The sequence below is a fragment of the Cibotium barometz genome, chromosome 60 (genome assembly GCF_041138505.1).
Source record: "Cibotium barometz isolate CiBa-2024 chromosome 60, ASM4113850v1, whole genome shotgun sequence".
NCBI lineage: Eukaryota > Viridiplantae > Streptophyta > Polypodiopsida > Cyatheales > Cibotiaceae > Cibotium > Cibotium barometz.
In genome coordinates this window covers 16,371,635-16,393,908 of record NC_141105.1, presented here as the reverse complement: position 1 = coordinate 16,393,908, position 22,274 = coordinate 16,371,635, and the positions used below count along the sequence as shown (strand labels likewise).

At 39.8% G+C, this 22,274-nt stretch overlaps 1 long non-coding RNA gene across 1 annotated transcript; it reads right to left on the bottom strand.

The window, feature by feature from the left end:
- Positions 1-21,583: 21,583 nt before the first annotated feature.
- LOC147605050 (uncharacterized) lies at positions 21,584-22,065 on the bottom strand. Its single transcript, XR_015265263.1, has 3 exons — positions 21,974-22,065; positions 21,807-21,891; positions 21,584-21,691 (listed from the first exon to the last, which is right to left on the bottom strand). It is a non-coding gene; the product is annotated as an uncharacterized LOC147605050 (long non-coding RNA).
- Between the last annotated feature and the right edge of the window lie 209 nt (positions 22,066-22,274).

Here is a 22,274-nt window from a genome sequence, read left to right as displayed (position 1 = left end):
GCACCGAGTGAGAGGCTCTACCCTGCGCAAGAAGTGCTACTTCCACTAGCACCCCCGAATTCGTTGCGTGAAGGGGGCAGGGATCTTTCAGTTGGTATCAGAGGCAAATTGGCTAAAGTGGATCAACCGAGAAGCAAGAAATGTCAAAAATTGATGAAGTACCAGTAGAAAATTGTAATTGTGTGATGAAATTCATACAAATTGATATTCAAAATAAAAATTCATAAATTGTAATTGGGTCTTCAGATGGAAGTATCGTAATTGTATGGAATCCCTGACTTGCTTGAGGCCTAGATATGATGGTATTTACCTTATAGCTCCAAGGACCGTGACTACCCGTATATACCGTGAGTATAACTGCAGCTCTTTACTGACAATATATACGAGTAAATTTAAGACCTTGAAGTTATAAGCAAAAATGCTATCTAGATGATGAATTCGAATGCTGATTGATATGATTTTTGAATTCTGGTTTAGAATTGATGAGTTGATTTGGATTTTGATTGAAAGATGATAATTCGTGAATTCTGGTTTGAAAGAAGATAAGTTGAACAAAGCCACAATGAGGATGAATGTGATGAGTCCAGTGATGATGTTAGTAACTGGAATGACGATTATGACTTCAGCAAATCACTATGAGATTAGTGGATTGTGCTGACAGATTGCTGCTATCCTTTGACTCAGTGGATCTAATTAAGGGATGACAAATTGAGAACCTGCATAACTAAAATTCTCGTAGAGGAATGATCAGATGAAATTTTTGGTTTGATGGAGCATTATTGTGTTAAGAATATGAATGAATTATTCTCTGATAATGAGTTCTGTATGTTCTTCTGTTAGAAGGGATCTTTATCCCATGATTCTATGGGAGGCTCACCAATCTAAAGAACCCCAGAATCAGTTGGATCTAAACTCAGATTTGAATTATAAATAAAGGGACCTAACAAGAGTTTTCGTATTGATAGGATCATGGATCGAGGTCGTCATGGTAGGAATGTTAACCCCCAACTCGATGAGGAAGAGCTCGACTTGGATGTTCATAAAACTCTTCATAGATCGTAGCCTGGACCTTTCAAGGGTGAAGGGGAAAACCTGGGCGAGGCTGTGGAGAAGTGGATTGAAGCAATGGAAGAATACTTCGATGTCACCGAGTACAATGAGAAGAGTAAAAAGGCTTTTGCAAGGCTGAAGATAGTAGAAACAACTAGAGTGGCATGGAGAAACCACTGCGAGACAAACCATCTGGATTGGAACACCCAGACATGGAATGATCTCAAAATTTACCTAAGGAAGAGATTCTGTCCTCCCGGCTTTTTGGAAACCAAGATGAACGAATTCTTAGAGTTAACCCAGGGGAGCAAAACTATTGAAGTATATCACCAAGCATTCGCTCTCCTCCTCAAGTACTCGCCACCACTGGATGAAGAACAGCTGATGATCAGGTTCATTCGGGGACTGAACGAACCTTTGAATATCCTAGTGAAGAATGCCAAGCCAGTTTCCATGGCCGAAGCAGTGCAAATGGCAAAGGATTTCGCCAAGGCCTTTGATTTCAAGGTCCCGCCAAAGCCAACACCATCATCTTTCAAAAGATTTCTAGCTCTGGAGGGTGATTCCAACCTTCCACCAACATGGTCAACAGGATATGGGAAGTTCCAGAATGGAAGAAAGGTTCTTTTCCTGAAACTCAATCCCCTGGAATTCAACTTCATAAGTTCCACCCTTGAACAAGGAAGTGAAATGCTATAAATGTTAAAGATTTGGACATCGCAGTATGGATTGCCCAACTCCTTTTGGATCAAGGTTTTTAGGGCAGGGAAATCAGGGACCAAGATTCTAGATTCCAACTCCTTCCTTCCAGAGTAATCAGGTTTCTTTCTGACAAAATCAGGGAAATCCCAGAGGTAGACCCTCTAACCAACCCTCAGTTTCAATCCAAAGTAACGCAAGACCTCTGCCTCAGAATAGGGGAATGAGTAAATGCTCACATAAGATGAAGAGTTGACTCAGTACAAGGTTTATTAGTTAAAAATTAAGAGATATTACTGAAAAAATGAGATATTTTACAGAAATGATGAATTTTTGACACCTTGGTAAGGAGGGGGAGACCTTTGAGGTAGGCACCTACTATTTCACACATGTGGATGAGTTTTTAATTCAAAAATATTGAGATATTTTTATCTCTCCTCTCTCTTGGATCAAAATGGGAGCAAGCCAAATCAAGAGGTAAGAAGTGATTTCACATTCACATTGCATCTCATCCATTCACATCTATCTTGATTCACATCACATCCATTTCACATCACATCACATCCATTCACATCACATCTCATCCATTCACATCTATCCATATCCATATCACATCACATCACATCCATTCACATTGAATCTCATCCATTCACATCTATCCCGATTCACATCACATCACATCCATTTCACATCACATCTCATCCATTCACATCTATTTACATCACATCACATTCACATCCATTCACATCCATCTCATTCACATTCACATCCATTCACATCCATCTCATTCACATTCACATCCATCTCCTTCATTACATCCACATCACATCACATACATCCCATCCACATTACATCACGTCCACATCTCATCTCATTCACATTCACATCCATCTCCTTCATTACATCCACATCACATCACATACATCCCATCCACATTACATCACGTCCACATCCATCTCATTCACATTCACATCCATTCACATCCATCTCCTTCATTACATCCACATCACATCACATACATCCCATCCACATTACATCACGTCCACATCTCATTCTCATCCATTTACATCACATCACTTCCTTTCACATATCATCACAGCTCAATCTCATCTCATCACATACACATCCACATCCATTTACATCACATCACATCCCATCCACATCTCATCACATCCATATCCATTTACATCACATCACATCCCATCCAAATCTCATCACATCCACATCCATTTACATCACATCACATCACATCACATCACATCACATCACATCACATCACATCCCATCCACATCCATTTACATCACATCACATCCCATCCATATCCCTTCACATCCACATCCATTTACATCACATTCACATCCACATCCACATCCATTTACATCCCATCCACATCCCTTCACATCCACATCCATTTACATCACATCCACTCACATCTTATCACATTTTTTCACATCCACTCACATCTTATCACATTTACTCACATCTTATCACATCCTATCACATTACATTCACATCTTATCACATCGTATTCTCATCTTATTCACATCTATTCACATCTATTCACATCGTGTTCTCATCTTATTCTCATCGTATTCTCATCTTATTCACATCGTATTCACATCTATTCACATTTAGTAACATTTTTTACTTTCGATACCGATGGGACTTTTTCTAAATTTCTGCCAATTGCTTGGCCTAGTTAAAGGTACCTTTTCTCGATGGATATTTTTATATTCTTTCTCAAATTTCTCAAGTGAAATATATTCAATATTCTTCTTTTGAGTAAAAGATTCATGGGATTTACAAAAATCAATTCTACCCATATTTTCCAATAATGCTCAAAATTCCACTTTGCATCTCATCCATTCACATTGCATCTCATCCATTCACATCTATCCCGATTCACATCACATCACATCACATCCATTTCACATCACATCATATCCATTCACATCACATCTCATCCATTCACATCTATTTACATCACATCACATTCACATCCATTCACATCTATTTACATCACATCACATGTCATCCATTCACATCTCATCGCATCCATTCACATCCATCTCATTTATTACATCCACATTACATCACATACATCCCATCCACATTACATCACGTCCACATCTCATTCTCATCCATTTACATCACATCACTTCCTTTCACATATCATCACATCTCATCACATTCACATCCACATCCATTTACATCACATCACATCCCATCCACATCTCTTCACATCCACATCCACATCCATTTACATCACATCCATATCTCACCACATCCACATCCATTTACATCACATCACATCCCATCCACATCTCATCACATCCACATCCATTTACATCACATCACATCCCATCCGCATCACATCACATCACATCACATCCCATCCACATCTCATCACATCTACATCCATTTACATCACCTCACATCCCATCCACATCTCTTCATATCCACATCCATTTATATCCCATCCACATCTCGTCACATCCACATCCATTTACATCACATTCACATCTTATCACATCCACTCACATCTTATCACATCCTATCACATTGCATTCACATCTTATCACATTGTATTCTCATCTTATTCACATCGTATTCACATTTAGTAACATTTTTTACTTTCGATACTGATGGGACTTTTTCTAAATTTCTACCAATTGCTTGGCCTTGTTAAAGGTACCTTTTCTCGATGGATATTTTCATATTCTTTCTCAAATTTCTCAAGTGAAATATATTCAATATTCTTCTTTTGAGTAAAAGATTCTATTTACAAAAATCAATTCTACCCATATTTTCTAATAATGCTCAAAATTCTACTTTTTATAAATACTCATAATTTGAATTATGCTAAAATTTCCTCTTTTTTCATTTAATTTCTTGGATCTAAAATATCATGGGAACTCCTCTTTTTGCATTTAATTGATTGAATTCCAAATGTCATGGGAATTCCTCTTTTATCATAAAATAAATTTATCTAAAATTTCTCTTTTCTTTAATAAAAATATCCATTATTTCAAATATGTCAAGAATTTCACTTTTACCATTTAAATGATTGAATTCCAAATGTCATGGGAATTCCTCTTTTATCATAAAATAAATTTATCTAAAATTTCTCTTTTCTTTAATAAAAATATCCATTATTTCAAATATGTCAAAAATTCCACTTTTACCATTTAAATGATTGAATTCCGAATGTCATGGGAATTTCTCTTTTATCATTTAAATTTTCTCATACATAAAATAAATTTATATAAAATTTCTCTTTAAATAAAAATATTCATTATTTTAATATATCAAAATTTCTCTTTTCCATTTAATTACATGGATCTCCATTATCATGGGAATTCCTTTTTTTATGCATAAACACTAAAAATTAGTTTCCCATGAATTTGATGAAAATCATTCTAGCATAGGATGACTAATCCTAGAATATGGTAAGAAGTCCTCTTTTCACATTATGCATAAAAATGAGTTATGTATTAATTTCTAAAAATTTTACCATAGCTCTGTTTTGTTGCTATTACTGATAACTTTTAATATTTCTAGAAAGAATAAGACTTTGTAATACAATTAGGATAGAATAAATATCTTTAGACTTAAATCCAATTTATGGAACTAAATCATAAGTTTACCATAATTTTATTAGCATAAGAGTACAAAAAGGCCATTTTCTTAACCTCTAGCTTAACTAGCATAGAGTTTGATTTTTGAATTGAGAATTTATCAATGAGAAGCATTCATTTGCTTAAGAATTAGTCATAGGAATGACTATTCTTTTGGGAGAGAGAGATATACATAAAAAGCATTCTATATAAGCATAAAGATTAACTTTTTTGTGATTAATCATTAAAACTTTTAGAGAAAGCTTGATTTGCATTAAAAACAACTAAATAGAAACTTCTCAAGCTTGAGAGGGGTTGAGAAGTGAAATCATTGAGAATATTAATGAAAACCATGAAATTACTTCTTACCTCTTGATTTGGATTGCTTCTTTATCTTAGAAGGAAGCCCCCAACCAATTAGATGGTTTAGTATGTTGAGAAGAAAGATCCAAGGATTGTTGAAGAGAGAGAAGCTCCAAGTTGTCCAAAAGTAGAGGATTTTTAAGGGATAATAGAAAATATCATTATTTTAATGTAATAATGGCATGGTATAGCTCAAAAATGAGAATACAAAAGAATGAGGGTTTATTTATAGGTGAGGGAGGCCACTAACTAAGTCCAACTAAGTTCTAGAATTTTTTAGCTTCAGTTTGGCTGAATTTGGACAAGATTTGGACCAGTTTAACTCCCATTTTGATCCAAGAGAGAGGAGAGATAAAAATATCTCAATATTTTTGAATTAAGAACTCATCCACATGTGTGAAATAGGCACCTACCTCAAAGGTCTCCCCCTCCTTACCAAGGTGTCAAAAATTCATCATTTCTCCAAAATATCTCACTTTTTTTAACTACTATCTCTTAATTTTTAACTAATAAACCTTGTACTCAATCAACTCTTCATCTTATGTGAGAATTTACTCATTTTTGGGTATTTTCTTTTATTCTTTGGATTTGTCTCATCCCAACGCTTGGATTAATCCTATTGGCACATAGGAATCTTAATTGGCCACCATAATCCAAAAATTTCTGAAAATCTAGACCCTTAGACTAAGGTCCCTTATATCATTTTTAATTGATTCCTAATGCACATTGGAAAGTTTATTTTTAACTTCTGTTTGAGGGGAAACTATTTTAGACACTAGGAGGATTTTTATATCCGAAGATATCTCAATTTTGGATTATCTCTCTCTAGACATTTTCTCTCTCTAGGCCAAAATAGGATAAAACAAGATCTTTCTTCTATTTCAGAGAGGGGAATAATTACAAGAATAGAAGGGGAGGTTCTTACACCTTTACAGCTCAAAAGTTGGAGGGAGGAATCTTACACCAAGAGGCTGCAGAGGCCTACTTGTTGGTAAACATTTTTTAAGACACTAATCTATGTGCAATACATGCTAAGCGCGTAACCATCATGACTAAGGATATGCAGCTCGGAGGAGGATTCACGGCGAAAGAAACTAGTGCCCTTGTATAACTATATTGTTGATATTCTAAGCCCTTTTTGTATCTTTTATTTGTGCAATGAAAGGAATTTCATGTCCGCCACCATTACCTCGAGCAATCTAGCTCTACAATCTCTTTAAAATGTGTGTGCATCCAATCGTGTGGTGTAAAGATGTGATAAAGTGTGTTTTGATCACTTATATATTCCTAATTGTTGGGGTTGAATTGTGCAAATTTAGCATTCCAATTGCAATATGAAGCCTTCACGAAACTTTTGGTGCTTAACACATTTTAGGCTTCCATTTTGGTTGCTTGACACACTTGTTTCACAGGTTTGGCTCAAAGTTAGGGGTTGTGATGTCAATTGATGGTGCTATAAGGCCATATGCACCCTTGCCACAAGGGTGCGAGTTTTGGCCAAACAAGGGTGCCTTTTGCTTTATTTGGCCATAGCATGTAATGGGAGTCATGAAAAAGGGTAAAAGCCACCATTTGCATCGTCATTTTCAATGATCTTCTGAATCATGTCCATCTTTCTTTTCTTAGCTTCAGGTAGTTTTTCGGTCAAAAGACACTTGGTGATCTCTTCGGGGTCGGTATGCCCTACAGCTTGACAAATTCCTACTTGTGCAAGCACTTTGCCTCTAAATCCGGTACTGAATGTGTTAGTAGCTACTAAGACTTTGTTAACCAAAATAATAATATTTACAGTATTGCCTATTGTGGATAGGCACAAAACCTTAGACATGGCCCTCAAAGAAAAGATGGAGTAAGTGCCTTCAGGGGAGTAATCCTTGTGGATAATGGTGATGTCCCCGATAGGCAGGTGGTCGATGTAGTGGGAAAGCGTAGCATTGGGCCCAAAAGTTTTGTGTTTCCCTCCCTCACACGGAGAGCCCAATTGTCCACCTTGTTGAGATATCGAGCTCATCCCAGTGAGACGGTGGACACTGATGACCCGCCTGGGGGATCGGCCCCACTTATACCACTGGCATGGTTGGTGAGATCATGGGTGATATGCGGCCAGTGGGATGACAGGCTGTGTGACAGCCATTCTAGAGACTGGCATAGTTATAGCGCCAGCTCATTTAATTGGGTTCACACTATAGAGAACCCGTGTATTGAGTACCTTTCATATTGTGTGTACTCTTATCTTGTATATGGTGTGTTGAGTGTTGAGTGAAGAAGAAGAAGATTTTCAGCCTCTCACCGTGTGTGTTCTCTATTAGGGTTTTGTGAGTGTGTGTGTGCTTGCAAGAGCTCAAGCTCTCTTCCCCCCTGCATCTTTTCATGGTATCAGAGCCTGGTTCGTGCTAAGGGCTGAGCTACAAGCAAGAGAACCACAGGAAGCGGTATGAGGGTAAGAGCTTTAACTACTCTTCCCTATTTGTGTTGGTGACTACACCCTTGTCAGGAGCTCTACGTGAGGCACCGGCAAACGATCTCTGATTGAGGAGCTTTCTTCGCGGGAGTAAAGCTATTGGGGGCAACTATATTGTCCTATATCGGACGAAATTTTTTGGGCCAAAAACGCATTTCGGGGGCGTCTGGACCTCCGTTTTTCAAAAAGCAGGCGATTTCAAGCACTGCGGGTAAGTCATTGATTCTCTGCAGAACTCTGTTTTAAGAACTGCACAGGAAGACAGATTGACTTTGCAGACATTGTGGGTACTACAAAGAGGTGAACAGTTGCCATTGGGTGTATGTATGCACATTGAAGTCACTGGTTGTGATATTTGAGAGTACTAGAGTACCGTTGCAAAAAATACAGCAGTTTGTGCAGAAAAACCAGAGTGCTGTTTCTGGTAAAATTGTGTGTTTGGCAAGATGTCAAATGATGGGATAACCCAGATTGTGGCTGAGAAGCTTGATAAGAACAACTTCCATGCTTGGAGGTTCAGGTTGACGAATTTCCTGATGGGAAAGGGCTATTGGGACTACATAGAAGGTGAGCATGAAGAGGCACCAGAGATACCGAACATAAATCCGACTGCTACAGATGTGAAAGAGTTTAAAGACTGGAATCAAGGAGCCAGGAAAGTTATGTACTGGCTCTCCATTAGTATACAGGACACCATGATTGGGCATATTCAGGATGCCAAGTCTCCCAAGGAGGCGTGGGACACCTTGGTTAAACTCTATGAAACAAATACAAAGGCACATAAGATACAGTTGAAGGACGAACTTCATATTGTGGAGAAAAAGAGCATGTCTGTGCATGACTATGCATTGAAGATAAAGGGTATTATGGAATCCCTTGCATCTATTGGTGTGTCAGTAGATGATGATGATAAGGCCAAAGTCTGTCTACGTGGTCTTGGGCCACAATACAAGGCATTCAAGACGTCTATTCAGACTCGGGAAAACATTCCCGACTTTAGAGATTTGGTGTCTATGCTGATTATAGAAGAGAAGAGCTTGGGTGAAGACCAACAGTCTTCACAAAATAAAAATAGTTCAGAGCAACAGGCCTTCTACACAAGTTCAGGAAGAGGACGAGGTAGAGGAGGCCATGGTGGATGCGGTCAAGGAGGTGGCCGAATAGGTAATCAGAATTATGGACAGCAGCAGCAACAACAACAGTCCCAGAATACACAACAACAACAACAACAACAACACACAGGTGGAAGAGGCAAATTCAAAGGCAAGGGGAGTCAAAGAGGCCGTGGAAATTGGCAAAGGCAGTATAATGATACACGTGAATGCTATTATTGTGGTAAGCCTGGACATGTGCAGGCAGAATGTTATAAGAAGCAGGCTGACATGCAAAATGGGAAAGTGCAGCAAAACAACTATGCATCCTCAAGCAGAAATAATGAGGATAATGAAAGGTTGTTTGCTATGCAGCATGTCGTGAATGCCATGTCTGAAAATGTTGATGCAGCAGAAAAAGATGATGTATGGTATGTGGATTCAGGTGCTTCGAACCACATGACAAGTCATGGGGAGTGGTTTAAGGAGATGAAGAACCCTGAAAGACCAGGTTTTGTGGAAACAGGGGATGACACTGCTCATCCAATTGCCCATGTTGGAGATGTGCCATTGTCTATGCAAGATGGCAAAGTGAAGTACCTTGCAGATGTACTTCACGTTCCGAACATAACAAAGAATCTGGTTTCAGTTGGCCAGATGATTGAGCAGGGTTAACCCTGATGGTTGTTATGTTGAAGACTTTAAAGACAAGTGCAGGTTGGTTGCAAAAGGCAACAGAGTGGGCAGAATGTTTACGTTGAATGTAGACATGCCTGAAATGAGTGCTGCAATGTTTGCAAATGGTTCAGGAATTGTTACAGATACAGACATTTGGCATAAAAGAATTGGACATGTGAATGTGCAGCGAATGAAGTCTATGCAGACTAAAGGAATTGTGACAGGGCTGCCAAAGTTTAAAGTGAAAGGTATGCAGAGAATATGTGAAGCATGCCAATTTGGAAAGCAAACAAAGCATGTATTTCCACGTAATAGATATGTGAGCAAAAATGCACTAGATGTTGTGCATTCAGATGTATGGGGTCCTACGAAGACCATGTCTATGGGAGGCTGCAGGTATTATGTGACACTCATTGATGACCACACAAGGAAAGTGTGGGTATATTTCATGAAGGAGAACAGTGAGGTGTTCACTCACTTTCAGAATTTTAGAGTTTTGGTTGAAAAGCAAACAGGGAAATATGTAAAGTGCCTAAGGTCAGATGGAGGGGGAGAGTACTTCTCCAATGAGTTCTCTGAATTTTTGAAGAAGAATGGTATTCGGAGACAGTTTACATGCAGATACACTCTGTAGCAAAATGGAGTTGCTGAGTGAAAAAACAGGCACATTGCTGAGATTGCACGAGCATTGATGGAAGAGAAGAATATGCCGCATAGCTATTGGGCTGAGGCTGTTTCTATAGCAGTATACATCATGAACAGGACTCCAACTGCAGCCATACATGATGTAACTCCAGAGGAGAGGTTTACTGGCAGGAAACCTGATTTGTCTCATCTGAAAGTTTTTGGATGTATTGCATATGTGCATGTGCCAGATGAGCTGAGAACTAAGCTGAATAGAAAGCTGAAAAATGTGTGTTTATTGGATATTCCCTTGAGCAAAAGGGATACAGGTGTTATAACCCTGCTATTACACGTGAGTTGAGGGTAAGCAGGGATGTTGTCTTCGATGAGATGAGCAGCTAGTATGCTACTGAAAAAGAAGCTGTTGGGGCTGATGTGAGTGGAAGTGTGGTTGCACAGAATGCAGGTCAGCAATGATAGTCTTTGAGTGGACCAGGAGAGTCTTCATCTAGTGGGTCTGTTGATAGACCATGGAGTGGCAGGCTGCATCATAATACCAGTCCTGCAAATGTGATTAGTACATCACGTAAAGGAAAAGAGAAAGTGGTTGAGCCCCTTGGTATGCTTGACATTTGTGCAGGGCATTCTAGTGGCTCAGATATGAGCCTTGATGAGGAGCTTGGGATCCCAGCTATGAGAACACCAGGTGTAAAGAAGGCTATGGAAGCCATGAATGAAAAGCTGCGAAGATCTGGGAGAGTGAAAAATCTTGTGCAGAGATTTACCTATGATGGTTATGTGGCACATCACTATGCATATATGGCAAAGGTTGTGCAGGTTGTTGAGCCCACATGCATTGATGAGGCTGTTGGAAATATGTGTTGGGAGAAAGCTATGGATGAGGAGATGAATGCACTATATGGAAATGAAACTTGGGACTTAGTGCAATTGCCTGAAGACAAGAAAGCCATTGGTTGGATGCATGCAAGTGGGTGTACAAAGTAAAACATAACAGTGATGGAAGCATAAACACGTACAAGGCTAGATTGGTAGCCAAAGGATATGCATAGACATATGGCATTGACTACGAGGAAACTTTCAGCCCAGTTTCCAAGATGGCAACAGTGAGAGTTGTGATAGCAGTGGCTGCGTCAGGCTACATCAAAGCAATGGTCTTTACATCAGATGGATGTAAAGAATGTATTCTTGCATGGGGATTTGCAAGAAGAGGTGTATATGTTGTAGCCACCTGCTGGTTATGAGGACGTGAGTCACCCCGAGCATGTTTGCAGGTTGAAGAAAGCCTTGTATGGCTAAAAACAAGCACCAAGAGCATGGTCTGACAAGATTTTTGAATATCTTGTCACTATTGGCTTTCATGTAGCCAATGCAGATTTCTCGCTGTATGTGAGACATGGTGATAGAGGGGTTGTGCTTGTTGTCATCTATGTAGATGACTTGATCATTACAGGGGACCATGATGCAGAGATCTTTGATGATGTAAAGATCTTGCTTAGACAGAAGTTTGAGATGAAGGATTTGGGAGAGCTCAGATATTTCTTGGGTATTGAGGTGATTAGGTCACCACATGGTATTGGATTACTGCAGAGAGACAGTATGGCTTGGACATGTTGTCCAAGTATGGTATGACAGTGCCATTGGATCAGAATGGCAAGTTGAGTGGAGATTCAGGAGAGATTTTTGAGGATCCTACTATGTATAGGCACATAGTAGGAAGCTTGATATACATGACGATCACCAGGCTAGATTTGAGCTATGTTGTTGGGTTGGTGAGTCAATTTATGCAGGTTCCACGAAAACCGCATTTGGATGCATTGAGACGCATACTGAGGTATGTGAGGTCTACTTTGCATTATGGACTATTCTATGAGACTGGGACAGAGATATGTGTACATGGGTACACAGATGCTGATTGGGCTGGTAGTATCTCAAATAGAAGATCTACCAGTGGATTCATGTTTTCTTTGGGGAATGCTGCTGTGACTTGGAGCAACAAAAGGCAGCCTACGGGAACTCTATCCCAGTACCAGAGGCCGAGTACAGAGGAGCTGCTATGGCAGCATGTGAGGTAGCTTGGTTGAGAAAGCTACTTGTAGATTTGGGTCTATCAGTGGATAGAAAAGTTATCATTTTCTGTGATAACATTAACAGTATACAGTTGGCCAGGAACCCAGTTTTTCATGCTCGTACGAAGCATATAGAGGTCCACTACCACTTCGTCAGAGAGAAGGTCTTGTGGCAGGAGACCTTGACCTTGTTTATGTCAGCACAGAGGATCGGGTAGCTGACATCTTCACCAAAGCATTGGGTACAGAGAAGCTCTGCAGATTCAGGGCTTTGCTTGGTGTACATGAGATGGAGTTGAGCTCGAGGGGGAGTGTTGAGATATCGAGCTCATCCAGTGAGGCGGTGGACACTGATGACCCGCCTGGGGGATAGGCCCCACACTTACACCACTGGCATGGTTGGTGAGATCATGGGTGATATGCGGCCAGTGGGATGACAGGCTGTGTGACAGCCATTCTAGAGACTAGCATAGTTATAGCGCCAGCTCATTTAGTTGGGTTCACACTATAGAGAACCCGTGTATATATTGGTTGAGTACCTTTCATATTGTGTGTACTCTTATCTTGTATATGGTGTGTTGAGTGTTGAGTGAAGAAGAAGAAGATTTTCAGCCTCTCACCGTGTGTATTCTCTATTAGGGTTTTGTGAGTGTGTGTGTGCTTACAAGAGCTCAAGCTCTCTTCCCCCTGCATCTTTTCACATCTCCAGCACATCCTATTGCTTGGCATCATGGTCGGCCGTAGCATCTAGTAAGACGAAGGACTTCTCTTCCTCCACAACATGTGGGTAATCCACCTCTCCACATTGTCAGGGACGGGAACCCACCCTTCCACTAGTTTGGCTTGTACTTCCTGGTACTCATCTTCTAGAACAAGAGCGTTGTGGTCTTGTTCAAAATCCTCATTGTGACAAGGTCCATAGTTGCACAAACACTGTCCCTGTATCATAACTTTGATACTCAAATTTTATAGACTTAAAACAATAAAAGATTCTAGAGCGACACTTGGAAGCGTTAAAAAGAACCAAACATAAAAAAAACCAACCTCTTACTTGGAATTAAATAGAGTTATTGATCAAAATGTTGAAAATTCATATATTAATAATTTGTGGTACAAAATGTAGCATATGCCAGTTGATCCCATAGAGAAAGATTCATATACAAATGACATGGATATCATTATGCTGACAAAATAAGGTCATTGGGACTCCAAGACTCCTGAACCATTAATGTTTCCTCCAATCATCTCCCAATCTAGCAAAATAAAAAAAACCCTTTAATGTTAGAGAATGACACATGAGTTTTATGTCCAAATGTCATGCTAGTAATTGGTATACCTTGCGACATTTTAACTTGAAATGATAGTCCCCCACATCTTCAGTACCCATAATTTTGAGATGGTCACAAACATTTGCCAAACTCCAATGCTTGCTCCCTCCCACGGTCTCAACAACAAGGCCATTGCTCATTGTGACAGTTATGTCGAAGTGCTCTACCACTTCCTCCAAGACTTGGAGAGGTATCCACTTGCTTCCCTTTTTCATCCAACGTCCATAATGGAAGTGTATATATAGTGTGGTTCACAATTTCAAATATCTGATGGATATCCATGATTGAGCTACTTTGCACCTGTAGATGTCCCCATCATGCAAACCTTCTACAATGTCCCATTTTTCACCAAGCAAGCAATCTAGGGCTTCATGACCTATTTCCTTAAACACAAACATTGTGGGAGCTTGCGTGAAGATAGCAGGGTACAAAACATATGCACATACACATAAATAGGGCAGCACCAACTGAGACCAACATTCCTACATGCTTTCCCAAATTTCAATGAAGTATGAATGTCCAAAACTATCTTGTGCCTATGGGCCATTAGTGACTAAACATCAGGCTCTGGCCATTCAGAACTTTGAAGGGAGGGTGCGAGTATGGGTTCGAGTTTCCCATATCCACCATCATGACTAGGAACAATGTAAGTATGAGAATAGAAGAAAATTCTACCTTGAGCAAGATATGAAGGGGTCCTGCCGTCAAGGATAACCTTTCCAATGGTTGCATGAAGTGCTAAAATGTCCCTGAGAGACTACACAAGGGCTATTCCTCAATTAAAGTAGATGGAAAGATGTCTATATCATAAAAATAATGGAGAAATCAACAAAAAATAGAGCGGCACAAATTTTTAATAAGATAAACAATGTGACTCAAGGGATTACAATTGGAAGTGAAGCTCTTTTGTTCACCCTCGGAGCGAAGATGGATATCTGAAAGCAAATAAGCATGTTGCACAATAGCCACCGTGCCTTCTACCTTCTTCTTTTTGAACCCAAGGAGCCTTCCTTTCCAATGTTGGTCAAGAACACCCCTCCTGCGAACATGGTGAGGGCCAATAGCAGTGGGCTGCATAAAGATCCACCCACCCTTGTGGAATCGCTCCCCCACCCACTCATTGTTCTCATTCCTTGTGTTATGTAGGACTAATTCCTCAATCTCTTCTTTAGGCATCTTGTGACCCTGCATGGACACCATCAAGAGGTGGAGAGAATGATCGTGTGTGTAGTTTTGGGGAATGAGAAAGAGAAAAGCTAATTTGGTGCAGCCATGGAGGGCTTGGTAGTAGGGGATTCCAGAGAGTGGTTTGAAGAGTAGAGTATTACAAATCTAATTTGCTGCAACCATGGAGAGCTTGGGAGAGGGATTCTAGAGAGTGCATTGGAGAGGAGGAGATGTGGAGAGTATTGCTTGGGAGAGTAAAAGGAAACTAGTTTGGGAAAGGAGGAAGAGAAGAGTGCAACCATGGAAAGCCATTAGGAATTTTTTGGACCCAAAGAGGGCCTCTTGGGTTAACTTTTGATTAGGAATGGACCAATAGGAAGAGGGTTGGGTGCACATTTTTGACTTCTTTGACCCTAGGAGGCCTAGGCTTTGGTTTGCTAATGGGGCCTAATTACTACTCTTGTCCCCCTACCTCTTGGGTTAGAGGTCCCCCCACCTAGAATCGCGCAGATTAAAAACCCTAAAAATTAAAAAAAATTTAATTTTTTCCCAAAAGTGTGTTTTTCCTCTCAAACTTCCCCCCAACATACTCTAGGTTTGGAAAGCTCATTTTGAACCTCTTTCTTCCTCTTCTAAGCTCTCCATTGCTGCAGAAACTCCATACCTCTCAAGCTCTCCCTCCTTGTCAGACTCCCTCTCCCTCTTTCTTCCTTTTCTAAGCTCTCCATTGCTGGCAACAACTCCATCCCTCTCAAGGTCTCCCTCCTTCTCAAGCTCCCTCCCTCTCAATCTCCCTCTCTCTCTCTCTCTCCCTCTCCATTGCTACAAAAACTCTATCCCTCTTTAGTCTACTCTAGGTTCAAGAAGCCTATTCTCAAACTCTAACCCTCTTTTAAGCTTTCCATTGCTGCACTGAAAACCCTAAACTTCCTCTCCTCTCCACTCCTCTATTGTAAAATAAGCTTTTCTTTTCCCTTCTTCTCTTTTCTTACCACCATGGCCTCTTCCAGTAATGTGAGAAGACCTAGGGAGAAGGTGCAAGAGCTTGTGCTGCACAACACAAGAGATGAGAATGGAGTTTGGGCTCCAACAAGATTCAAGGTTGGGGCTTGGGTCTAACAAGCTCGAAGGGACCACATCGAGTGTGTCAACTAGGGAATATGGTACATCATTGGAAGGGGCGGCTACAAGGCTTCAAGCATACTAAGAAGGAAGGACTGGTTGCCATAGTGCAACATGTGTATACCCTTGGAGACCTATACATTCAACGCCAACGACCAAGGTTTCCTTCAAATTGTCAGTGTAACAAAAACACAGCTTTAACAACATGCTAATATTGGATTTTTTGTTTCAAATTTTCTTGTGTCTCTCTGCAGATATTTTTCCCTTTAATTATGTTGAGGAAAGAACAACCACTCCAAAGCCTCACTGGAGTTTTCTATGCTATGCATGCATCAATTGGAGAGGCAATGTTTGTATCTCATGGCCTAAGTGATCTTGTACAGAACAATATCTTTTTCTTTTCTCACTCATATTTTGTAGATAAAAAACCAGGTTTATTTGGCAAGCTAGAAGGGATCCCCAACCCCCCTCTTAACAATCCCGAATGGCCCAAACCTGATGCTTGGACCATCTTATGCTTAAAGTTTAAGATGGTAAGTGATATCAAGACAACCAATCCCTTGCCTTCCCATCTAGGGTTAGGATGAAAGCATTGGTCACTAGTAATCTCGTTGTGTTCCCTCGCAAACTTGATCAAACTCAAACTTGAGAGTTCTAAACCAATCCCTTGCCTTCCCATCTAGGGTTAGGATGAAAGCATTGGTCACTAGTAATCTCGTTGTGTTCCCTCGCAAACTTGATCAACACTTCTAGGTGTCACCTAGGATCTCCTTCTCTGTTAAACTTGTCGGTTAACTTTGCTATCTGGGTAGCCTTCCCTGAATTACTTTAACCAGTATCTCTAACAACTAGTGTGATACCCTCATCTACCTGAGCAAAGGCAACGAGGTTTGTTGGTAGAGCTGGTGTTGGAATTATTGGTGCCTGTGTAGCAACAAGTCTAGATACAACACGTGGCATATAAGGCACTACATGTGGATGCAACGCTCTAAATCTTAGAGGGATTAGGACTGGAGCATACAATGCATATCCAAATGGTGTCCCAGGGTTGTCGGCCTTAGAGCATGTGTTGGATTAATGGGTCCAATAGCTCATGGTGGTATCCCTCTCGCTCTCAGCATTAGATAAGGAAATGCATAAACACTAGATTGAGATGTGACAAAAGGAGGAGGATGTGAAGAAGATCGACAAACGATAGCACCTTAATATACATTCATTTCAAAGGTTGTAGTCTATGGTGTGTACCTTGGGCCATTATCCGACAATAGACATCAATCATCAAGAGTGGTAGCTTGTAGATATCTTAAGGCTCATTGCTTGAGGATCTGTCCACAATGGTGTGCACATCTATATTGTCGCAACATCATTTGAGACTACCAACCTTGCTCAACGAGGTCATTCTACTCAAGTGAATCGCGACTAGGAAGAGGACAAATCTATGCCTCGTGTGTCTGGTTTCCTGGGGGATGCATGTGACGTGGGGGGAAGATGGGCTAGGTGACTCTCATGGGGGGACTCCTGTTGGTAGGTTGCTTTGGTGCGAGGCCTGATATGTGATGCGAATCAGATAGATGAGAATGAATGGATGGATGGATGTGATGAGAATAGGAGTGACGAGAATGTGAGGTGAATAGATGTGATGAGATGTAATGCGAATCAGATAGATGGGAAAGAATGGATGGATGGATGTGATGAGAATAGAAGTGATGAGAATGAAAGGTAAATAGATATGATGATATGTGATGCAAATCAGATAAATGTGAATGAATAGATGAGATGTGATGTCATGTGAATCAGGATGTAAATGAATGATATAGGATGTGAATGAATGTGATAACATGTGAATCGGGATGTGAATGAACGATAAGGGACGTGAATGAATGTGTTAGCATGTGAATGAATGAGATGTGATGTGAAATGGATGTGATAAGATGCGATGTAAACTGGATAGATGTTAATGTATGTGAAATGATGAGATGTATGGGGGGTAGATGCAAGTAGATGTGATCTGATGAGGATAAATGAGGAAATAAGTGATGAGATAGAAAAAGATGTGATTAGATGAGAATGGGAATACTTATGAAATGAATGTGGATTGATGTGTGGGTAATGTGGATTGACGTGGATGGATGTATGGATGATGTGGATTGACGTATGGATTGATGTGGATGGATGTATGGAAGATGTGGATGGATGTGTGGGTAATGTGGATTGATGTGGATGGATGAGTGGATAATGTGGATTGATGTGGAAGATGTGGATGGATGTAGGGATGATGTGGATTAATGTGTGGGTAATGTGGATTGATGAGGATGGATGTATGAATGATGTGGATTGATGTGTAGGGTAATGTGGATTGACGTGTGGATTGATGTGGATGGATGAGTGGATAATGTGGATTGATGTGGATGATGTGAATGGATGTATGGATGATATGGATTTATGTGTGGGTAATGTGGATTGACATGAATAGATGTATGGATGATGTGGATTGATGTGTGGGTAATGTGGATTGATGTATGGATTGATGTGGATGGATGTATGGAAGATGTGGATGGATGTGTGGGTAATGTGGATTGATGTGGATGGATGAGTGGATAATGTGGATGATGTGGATGGATGTAGCGATGATGTGGATTGATGTGTGGGTAATGTGGATTGATGAGGATGGATGTATGGATGATGTGGATTGTGGGTAATGTGGATTGATGTGGATGGATGAGTGGATAATGTGGATTGATGTGTGGATGATGCGATTGGATGTGGGAATGATGTGACATTAGGGAAAAAGGGAGCTCATTTTGGGGCCTTTTACGGTTTGGAAAAATAAGCTCTCAACCAATGAACAGAGGGCCAATGTAACGTTGGAAATTCACAAAAATAAAAGAAAATAGATAAAAGAAACAATATTTTATGTAGGTACAAGCGTGCTACATTAATGTGGAGATTGGTTTTTTATTCTCACAAGATCTTTGGACATGAAGATAGAATCTAGTCTGACATTTTCTCTGACAAGGGCCTTCCCGCTTCCACCTCCCTTTGAACTTTGAATTGTTGTGCTGCCTTTCCTTCGAAAGGTCTACCATTCTACACCACTGCCTCATTGTGCAGCAACATCTTCTTTTCCAAAACTGCTCCCTTGATCCTGTTTGGCTTAGAGTAAGATGTTTCTTGTCAACTAGCCCACTTTCTCTTTCTTGAAACTTCACTTTGTTATCTTGTTTACATTACTTTGCTGTGATTACAGATTCACAAGGTATCCATGGTGAATAAAAACTATGGTCGTTCTTGTGGAAGACGCTCTGTGGGATGATAATGCTATGAAGGCAGAATTATACCACACATCCTTACCCCGTCGACCTGCTTCTTCTATTTCTTCGGTAGAGAATTCAAGTACAGTCAAAACGGAAGGAACTTGGGAAAGGTTTACTGTTTCGAAAGGAGCATGGGTGCTCATGCAACCTAGTAAAAGAAAGAGACCCCAGACAAAAAACATTTTCTTGGCATCATGGAAGGGAAGAGTACGAGATTTTAAAATCACCAGAGGAAAGATATCGGTGAAAGAAGTTTTGATTCAGCATGTGTACATGCATAAAGAACTTGTCTTGCGAGACTATCCAAATGATCTTCCGCAACACAGGCCTAATTGTATTTTTTTCTATTGTGGTTTTGTTCTTTATGAGGTGCATGGATTTTTAAGACAAAGCTTTCTTTCTTTGCTTATTGATATTCTTGTGTTATTTTATTTCAGATTTATACCCTTCATCGTATGAGACATGGCAAAACATCGATTGTATTCTGGGATTTATAGATGTTTTGCATGGATCAATAGGAGAACAACAATACGAAGGTCGATGTGCAACAGAGCTAGCTCAATCCGGTATATTTTTTACTGATCATTTTTATGAGTTGCTGGACAATGCAAACACACATGGTGTGTTAAGAAAACAAGACCTTCCAGCATGGAATTCAGTGGATTGGCCTCTCCCACATTTTAGTGTTACAGAGGCATATAGAGCCAAGCTTTTGAAAGAAGTACAGAAAGCTCTGAGGCCCAATATTGCCACAAGGATAATAAAAATTTCTTTATGCATGCCTCTCACAGTTTTTGTAGACTTGTTTAATACCTTTGCAGTGAAGGTTTCAAAAACAATGTTCACAGTTAAAGCAACAAGTCTGGCATGCATGCCACAATTTTTGGATAAAGGTTGGGATAAGAAGACATGTAGTTCAGTGTTTTGTGAGGTTGTCCAACCTTCTATGCAACTGAAGTACATGGTTGCATCACAAAATTTCATTTTTTCTTTTTATTATAAGCGCAGTCGAATGCTAGGTACAAAACTAGTCCCAATGGATCAAGATGAAGATTCTTTTGGTGCAGAAAATAAACTTCTTGATATTGATGTTGTTGAGAATGGTGATGTGCTAGTCAATATCACATTAAGACAATGTTTCTCCCTAGCTCAATTGCGCAATGACATTCTATTTGAGACAGAAGGTTCTATTTCAAAGGACTTTTTATTTATCTACAACAATAAGAAGGTATACCATGTGACTTATCCTAGTCTCATTAAGCACTGCTATTAGTTTACTTTACCCTATTGTTTCATATTGCTTTTTTGCAGGTGCTCAAAAGAAGAGAGAGATCAATAAAATGCAAAGACATTGAAAATTTGAAAATTGAGATAACACAGACTCCATAAACAAAGGTATTATATTCAGAAATGTAAAATTCTGTACAGAAGTGTTTAATTACATATGTAGAACATATTCTTGACAACAATTTTCTATTTATCTACAAGCTGATCTAGAGGCTGCTCTACATGGTCCAAGCTCACCGTATCATCTTTATTTGGAGAATCTACTTTTTGCTGCTCCATCTTGTCGTGTACAGTCTCTTGGTGCTGCTCCATTGTCTCCTCTACTGCCCCTGGAGCATCTGTTTGCTGCTGCTCCATCATTTCCTCAATAACATCAGCAGGCAGCAGGTCCTTGTTCTTGTGGCTTCTCCTCATCAGCACTAGGTCCTTGTTCTTGTGGCACCACATCTGCATCATCTGTGTCATCAAGGTGTATGACACCTTCTCGGACTTTAGAGCTCTCACCCAACTCGACAGTAGCTGGTACAATAGGTTTGGGGAAGGCATACTTCAAAAACTTCCAAATTATATCAGCTCTGAAACTATACACATAGCTCGAGTTGAAGCTATCTTCTCTCATCTGCAATGAGATATGATGATTTAGAACACTTTGTACCAATATCAAATTTTTTGAAGCTAAATGAAAATTATTTTTTCTTACAAGCTCTGGCTGTCCTATCTCAAAATAGCTTGAAAGTATATATTTGGCACTAATCAGCACTCTCCAGCCACCACAGCTACTTGAATCATCTTGTTGTGGTGTCTGGATAGTTGGAAAGATATGTTAGAAACTGTTAATGTCTGAACAAAATAAAATTATTCAATAAGTTCAAAGGCATAGCATGAAATAGACATCAGTAGAGGGAACAACTTTCTACCTCTAAATCTATTGGCTCTATTGAATCCAAAAGATTGACATTAGGAGGACACTGATCCAATGCATCTAGAAGTCTTCTAATACAACTGCAATACATATAATTCAGTTAGTGTGCATTAAATCCAAATAATGAAGTTTAAAGTTAAAAATAGCACACAAACCACTTACAATTTAACCTCTCTGTGTGTGTTTCTAAGAGAGTTGAATAAAAAGCATTGCTTCTGCTGGATGTCAATAGAAGCAAAGCTCCAGTGGTCACTGCATAAGAAAAAAGCATTAAGAAATCAAAGGCTACAAGAGTACTCAATCTTGAAGGAAAATCCCAAAAGAAGCAGCCACACACATACTTGTTATGGTATGGAAGTAGCAAAATATCAACATGATCAAAATCACAGTGTCTGAACCAATTGGAAATATCCATGGGAGTTTCCTTTGGATCTCTTAACTTGAAGGAAATTGTAGGATCAAT